This window comes from Coturnix japonica, chromosome 3 (assembly GCF_001577835.2).
Source record: "Coturnix japonica isolate 7356 chromosome 3, Coturnix japonica 2.1, whole genome shotgun sequence".
Taxonomy (NCBI): Eukaryota; Metazoa; Chordata; class Aves; order Galliformes; family Phasianidae; genus Coturnix; species Coturnix japonica.
In genome coordinates, this window is record NC_029518.1 from 70,430,802 (window position 1) to 70,439,143 (window position 8,342).

Below are 8,342 nucleotides of genomic sequence, written 5' to 3' on the forward strand. Positions count from 1 at the left end.
GTTTTCCCCCATTCAAATGAATTTGAGAACAGAAGTCATTCGTGTACGTCTTTATGAAACGTAAGACCTAAGACTCTTTGATTTAAAGGATACAGCCCATATGCGTCCATAATCTCATCTCACTCACAATTTAAAGTGTGCCTCATCACACACTCTTGTCATGTATTAGAGCTACAATCATGTTGCCAAGGTCTAATCCATTCTGCAAAAGCCCTGGGAAAAAGCCCTCCAGACAGTGAGGTAGCAGCTGTGTAAAAGATGATGGCACACTGGAAATGCATTCACTTAGCGTTTCTGTGCAATGACTTTGGGCAGACCTGGATACTGAAGAATGGTGTTGTGATAAACTGTGAATCCAGCACATTTCCATGCCAGTTTGAAACCGAAACCTCTTAGCATTAGAGAACAGCAAATATTAGATCAGTAGGCATTAGGCCTACATGAGCATCTGCTATTTATAAATAAAACATTTGTCAACATTTTGCCCACAGTATGTAGCACTGGAAAATAATGTGACTACTTCATTTGGTAACTATTTTCTGTTTGTTTGTTTTTAATGACTAACATTATCTAAAACATCCCTTATTGGTTTGTATAATCCACCATGCTCCTTTCCTCAGAATGGTAAAGCGTATTAATGAAAGCCAAAAGACCAGAATCTGTAAGCCCATGAGCAAAAGACTCCACTGGCAGGCACATTCCCTTAACCAGAAGGGTTAAGTAACGTTGTTGTTGGTTGGATATTGACTGATGGACCGCGGAGGGTGATGATTTAATTAACTTCCCACGAGACCCATCAGACACTATTCTATTTTTGTCAACTGTGAAATATTATTGTTTTATATGGGTTTAGTTGAGAGGTTTTCTCTGGGAAACCACTCCTTATTCATCTCCTCATCTGGATAATGAAGTTGACCTGCTTGTAATAACAGCATGAGAAGAACATTTATTCACTATCTACTGTGAAAAGCTTTGATGATTTTTCCTCAGATGAACAAGTTTTTGCAGAGGCTGTCATACATCAACTGACTCAAGAGGGGATCCTTTATATGTCGCAAGCAGCTTGATCAGACCCTCACAGTCAGTGACTTAATATGAAAAATGTACAGCACTCATCCTACCAGACCACCAGCAGTGTTATGTTCAGAGCAGACAGAAGAAAATGCAGAATGTCTTTCTAGCAACATCCATATCCCCTGTGGAAGTAGCACAATTAAAGTCTTCTAATGACTACAGTCAGATTGGGAACAGTGTCTGTAAACTTCAGCAGAGAAGGACAAAAAGAACTACAACAAATGCACAAAATGCTCAGGCATTCCTTATAACTATGCAGTTCAAACTTTAAGATGGACAGTAAATAAAAGATCGTAGCAAGTTCCTTCACAACAGATGATGAATCATTACGTTCTGCCTTACTGTAGTGAGGGGCAGGGTGATATATAAAATCCATGAGCCCTACTTTCTGCTTTTGATTTAGATTTTCCTGCAGATCTGAATGCACAGTACCCTGCTCAGATAGGGTGGATCAGAGAAGAAAAAGAAATTGTCACTGCCCACTTGTGACTTGATTTCATAGTTTCATAGTTTCATAGTTTCGTGCGGGTTGTAACACTTTTAAAACAGTGATCCATTCTGAACTAGACTCAGCAGAATGAGCTGAAAGAATTATCGGCTGGTTGAGTTTTTTTTTCTTTTCCTTTTTATTTAATGCAGCATGTTTGGCACAAGGTTAAGCATCTTTAGATCAGCACTGGTCAACGGGCTCAGGCTGCCACCATGCTTCATCCGTCTCCTCGTTTGCACCAGCAAATACCACTGCTCTCCTGTCTCACAGAATAAAGGAGAAGCAGGCAGATTCCTGCCTTATTTACACAGAGAAGTCAGAGGTGTGATGAGACCTTGGAACTGGCATCTTGCCAGGGGAATGCTCTTCCCCATGACCTAGGAGGAATGGCTCCACAGTATCCTTATCTTGAGCACTTCAGAAATAAAAGGGCCAAATTAGAGAGTGACAAAGTAGCTCTGCAACTTGTGGGATGGGGTAAGAGGCAGTAGCGAGTAGCTCACACTGATGACTTTCAGTATCTGTGGGATTTTTTCCTCCCTTAAAACATTATACTAATGGAAGTCAATGTAGCCTAAGCAAAATGCAGCTTTCCTTTAGCATGAGCTGTCTCCTTCTACCTGTACTGTACTTGAATATGTTGGTTGCATAAAACTAAGTTGTAGATATATTTAATCCTCTCTAATGTCCTTCAGTTTCCCGCTTTAATAACTTTGAGACTTTTTATTATTTTTCATTCACATTCCTTTTCTGATTTGTTCATTTCACCTCTACCCACAGACAACTTTTCCCAGGAATTCTGGGGCAAACTATTCAGTACATTTGCAAGTTAAATATTTGGTGGAATATTTTTTCCCATTATAATAAATTACAACATTAAAATAAAGCAAGAACTACTGTTGGCTTATTCATAATCCGGGCCAAAATCATTAGTGAAGTCAGAAGCTACTTAAGCCTCAGTTTGGGTTCTTAGTAACTTCCTGCTTGTGGAGATGCTCAGGAAATATATTTTCAGCAATATTTGTGTGACTGACACCTAAAGCAGGAAAATCATATACAAATACTTGGTCAGTGAAGATAAGACATAGATTTAAAGGCCTAAGTATCTCTCTCGTACAGTATGAAAGCTATATTACAGTGCCCATGTAGTGCATGTATGTGTGAGCTGTACTTAACAGACAAGCCAACTGCAAGAAGCAGGATCATTTGTAATGTGTCCATTATTTTGAGCGAGGGTGATGCAATCTAGTCTGGAAGGAAAGAGTATTTTAAGAAGATTAACAAGAATGTATGACTAAATATTATAGAAAGACACCCCTGCCCCATGTTAGCCAGAAAGAAACTGTACTTTCTCACAATATGTTATTTAATTTCAGTAAGAGGAGGCAGTGATAACAGGATTCTATTTATCTTAATTTCATTTTTAATATGTTGTCTTAGACTTCCATTAAATCCGGAGGAGATAAACTTATTTAGTTCCTTAAGATAGAAATTACCATAGTGAAAGTCCTTTATCGTTTGAAGTTATGGTTTACGTCTTAACTAATTTAAAAGAATTTCAGATGTAAATAGGGATTTATAATCCAAGCAGAGAGTGTGAGATGCCATTCCCAGCCAAAACTTGCAGCATTTGTTCATAACAGCACAACTGAGTGGACAGAGTGGTGTAAAATATCTTTGCTCTGTTTTACTAATTACTACATGGCTGCCAAAGATACAAGCAAAGAGATAGGACTTCAAGGGATGTGCTGGTGTTAGACTGCAGAGACTCTTTCTGAAATTAGTGAACATGAAAGGAATGTGTTGTGAGTTCCTATCTACTGTTTATCTATGAGAGCCCGACAGATAGTGAGCTTGACAGTGAAATTCTAGCCCTGAAACTGATGAAATGCCAAAGTTTCCTTGGTCCCTGGGACCGCTCGGTGTATCTTTTCTTGCTTCATAAGGGAGTGACTGGTATTTGAGCACTGATAACAGCAATCTTTCTGGTGGTGTCGAGTTAGAAAAGACATTCCACAAAAATAAACATCAGAACAACTACAATTTCTTTCTTTTTTTTTTTTTTTTTCCATGTGAGTGGTGACCCACACAGGAGCCAAATAATGCACCAGTTGATGGGGCAGGACAGTGAACACAGTGCAGGTCAGAACGTCCATTGCAGGACAAGCAAATTTCATTCACCATGAATGCGCGAAGCCATCAGTAAGCATGTCACCAGGAGGAAATGTGTTATGAAGATTTGCTATAAAGTAACTGGAGTCTGTTAGTGACTATTTTTTATGCAATTTTAAAATGTTGTGTTTATTTATTTATCATTTTGTGTAATTTACAAAAATCAGACCTAAGGTCTTGTCATAATTTAAAACAGAATAAATGGCATCTTTTGCTATATGAAGCATTTTTATTTTTTCTTTGTATCTTTACTACTCTTTCTTTCTTGCAAGTACTTCAAATAAAGAAGATAAACTTCCTGTTGGGAACTGAAATATCTCACCATTTCTACCTCCCAGAATTATTTTTAGGAGAAGAATACAGATACCAATAATTATTTCAAATAGTCATAATTAAAAGTAAAAAGGAAGACTAAAATTATTCATACCCATCCATTCATGCAAATAAATTAATATTTGATATTTTGCTTTTGAGATTCATTTTTCCTCAAATACTTCCATTTTCTTATCTGACAAAATGTGATTTATTCCAATAGTAAACAAGTTTTGAATTCCTTTGACCTGGGCTCATCATCCAGTGCCCTCAGCATCACACAAAGATTGCGAACAGTTGGACCAAAGCTCCAGGAAGTCCCTGCTATAGGGCTGGCTTCAAGAATGCAGTATCCTAGACACTGAAGTTCTGCTGAAGCCAACAGCAACAGGCTGAGCTGGATACTGGCTGCTAACCTAGTGCCTTGCCACCACAGAGAAACAAAAGGTCTCTGGAAAGTTGCCATAATCTTCCTCGCTGATCTACATCCCCAGTTGCCCTAGGTACTCTGTCTCACTGGGAAATGAATATCACTGGACAGATCCCAGAGTATCGTTTCAGACTCTGCAGTTTCTAGATGAGGAAACACAAACTGTGCTCTAGCTCTTAGAACACCTGGTTCATGCAAGCAGGTACACCAGACTGTCTATTCTGAAAAAAAAATGAATGACCATAGACATATATAAACCAAATTATTGTTCTAGCAGGAAAATCTGTCATTAGTGACAACATGAACCATCTGTAGACACTGAAAAATATGTCCAGATCAAGAATACACAAAACATTAGACCTCATTCTAGTAAAATGTTTAATGGAATTGTAAAGGATGACAGTAATGGTATAGTTTACATGAAAATGATTGGATCAGGCAAATGGAAAATTATACTTTCATTTTAAAAACAATTATTTATTCCAAAAGTCCTGGAAAAGTCTTCCATCTTCCTATATAGGCATATTTGTCTACTACTAAAACATTAATATGTGTATGTTTACATGAAGTGTATAACTTTCATATGTGTCTCAACTTTTAACTATTCAGTACAAATAAACAAACAATGTCTTGGCAAATAAACAAACAATTTACTTTCATAAAATAAATAGAATTCCCATAAAAGAAAATTTCTATTTTGCTTGGTTACCTTTAAAGTCACATATACAGAATATTACTTTATTGCATAACAGGTCTGACAATATTGAGTTGTGGCCAGAAGATGCTGTGCTTTTCAGTATACTTCCCAGGGATAGGATCGATTCTCTCTTACTCAGTTCTCTGATTTGTGTTTAAATCTTAGGCGTTTCAGTACTCTTCCTACAGCAGGAGATCAATGGTTTTAGATTGATGCCTTTGAACGCCTGTAGAAGAGGTCTTAGAGGTCTTTTCCAACCTTAATGATTTTTTGATTCCATGATTCTTTTCTATTAGGCACTATTCTGGACAATGACAGTGTATACAATCATGAAGGAGAAATATTCCTTTTGGCTGAATATATTCTGAATCAAGACAATTCTATTTAATGTAAAGATGTTTTCCAGTACTAACCTCATAGCACAGTAGAACTTCAGTTTAAGTGTAATTATGTACAGGAGCATTAAAATTATTTGACAAATGATGTATTATTACAGGGCAGAAACAAGGAAAGTTACACATAGAGTAATATATGTGTATATAATATATATATGCCCAAATGTACATCTCTGCAGATGCTGTTGTTGTTGTTACAGCTGGAAAGATTCACTGGGCCAGACAAATATATGACCAATGGAATTTTTAGCAACCAGAGATAATATTACTTCAGATTACGGAACTTTCTTCAAATGCCTAAAAAATATGAGTTTATCAAAATTATAAAAACCTTAATGACAGAACAGCACCTTCGAAAAATATCTGCACATTCACTGGCTAACATTTATCACTTTCTGAGTAATGTAAGCCTCATCCCCTGGCAGACTCAGCTATGTTTTCAGACAAAAAGCACAACCTTAATGCACTTGCAATTTTGTTGTGAGTTCTCCTCCTCCTTACTGACCTGTAGGTGAAAAGCACAATGATCTATGACAGCATGGGCTGTGATAAACCTCATGCATTTGTTTCTTTTTTAATTTTTTATATTTGGAGCTTTGTATTTTAAGCAAGGTTACAGAGGAAATACTTCTAAAAAACATCGGTGTCTTTATACTCATAAAAAACATTACCAACACATTCACTTTGCAATTTGGGTATATTACAAGCACTTTGTTATTAAACTACAAACAGATCAACAGATCATCAAACTGCTGACCTAAAGGAAAGATCTGCATAGAAATAATTAGTCTTTCAGAAAACAGTTGCTATAGTTAAACCAAAGTACAATGATTTGAATTTCAGACCTTCGACCAAAATCAAGCTTTTCTTTCTGGCTAAATGCACCTGGTTTTTAATACATCTAAGGACAAACTTGCACAAGATTCATCTTTCCCCCTGCTAAATGTAGTATCTCCTATGTAAGTCAAACAAAGAGAATTTCTAGAAGACCATGACAAGGACAAAAAAAATCTGCTGGATAGGGAGATGCAAATGCCTTTCTGAGTCACTGCTTCCACTGGCTGTGAAGACAAAGAAGAAAAAACTTTTTGAAATGCTTACAACTTTGTTGTTCTGCTGAGTACAGCTGACAAAACCTATTTCCCTTTTAGACCTCACCAGCAGTAGAATTAATTCACTATGCAAGTCAGGCAGGAGAAGTCATTTTTCCCCATCCAATTCCTTACAAACAGATAGCTGTCCAGGCTATCATTAAACTGTTACATTTGAAAAGTCTGATTCTGCAGTTTCTCACAGCAGTAGAGTAAGCCCATTGCCTTCCCTGTGACAGCAGCGGAGACAAGTACTTGTGATTATGCAGTTCTGATTCATTGCATTCGTGCTGAATATTAAGCTCTCCAGCTATAGAAAAATGTGGGATGAGTTAAACACAATGGGCAATGGAGTATTCCTAGAAGGATGGGAGTGTTGCAGAAAAGAGACTGAGGCTGGTGCTTTCCTTGGTTTTCATTTTGTGTCTGCAAGCAGCGATTGAGTGAAAATGAATCTCTGCTTCAGAAAAGCAAATTGCAACTTGGCCTTGCTGCCATGTTCACGGACATGGTTTAGTGGGGAAATAATGGTGGTAGGTGTATGGTTGGACTAGATGATCTTGGAAGTCATTTCCAACCTTGGTGTTTCTATGATTCTATGTATAGGCAGTGTTTTGACCTACCTTACAATAAGAAGACAAATTGCCCTCTGGAAATGCATTTCTCTCTTTCTCTCCACAGCAAGTCTAGGTGACTGCCCTATAGCACTTCTGAGACCAAAATGTCAGATTAGACAAAATGGATCCACCTTTTCTGGGGTTTGCAGTGTTTTTTCCCTGCCTTTATTATTATTATTATTATTATTATTATTATTATTATTATTATTATTATTATTATTATTATTATTATTATGTTTTTTAGATTACATTATGAAAGAGTTTCCATGTATTTTAGGATTTGTTTGTTTTTTTTTCTTATTGATTCATATGCCATGGGGCAACATAACTGAGGTTTACGGCTCCCAGTAGAAGCAGCAGTAGACATTGAAATGATAATATATCTGTTGTTTGTGTGTTTCTGCTTGTGTTTTTTTTTTTTTTTTTGCAGAAAAGAAAAGCTGTGGGCAGGAAGCTATGTAAAGTATTTCAGAAGACAGTAATTCTCCTAGGAAGCCTTGAAATGGCTGCCATTACCAGACTTAGATTAGGATTTAAGAAAACTACTTTGCAGTTCCCAGGATCTGAGACTGCACATTTTTTACCCTTCCACATTTGAAGCAGAAGAAGATAAGAAAATGTGAAACAGAGTAAACATAATGAAATCTCAGGTTGCAAGAAGGAGGAAAAACAAACAGTTTTCTTAGAGAATATGTCAGATTTTTCTAAGAGAAAAACGGTTTGGGAGAGAAAATACAACCTGAGCAGTAGAGATACTGGTGTACTATTTCCTGCTCTGGCTTTCTGATTGACCTCAGAGATGTTTGTTGCATAGAATTGGCTGCTGTCACAACCTTTGGCATTTTATTCAAAATGAAAGCTTCTCAGAATGACTATTGAAGAACAAAATGATTTATTTAAAAAAAAAAAAAAAAAGAAAGAAAGAAAAGAAAAAAAGAAAGGAAGTAGTTAATAAGTAGTTAATAAGCCTCAAGATTGGTCCCAACTCTTTAACTTATTATTATTATTTTTTTTTTAATTAAGCTTCTTCCATTAAATCTATTCTAAAGAAATGAAATTGTATC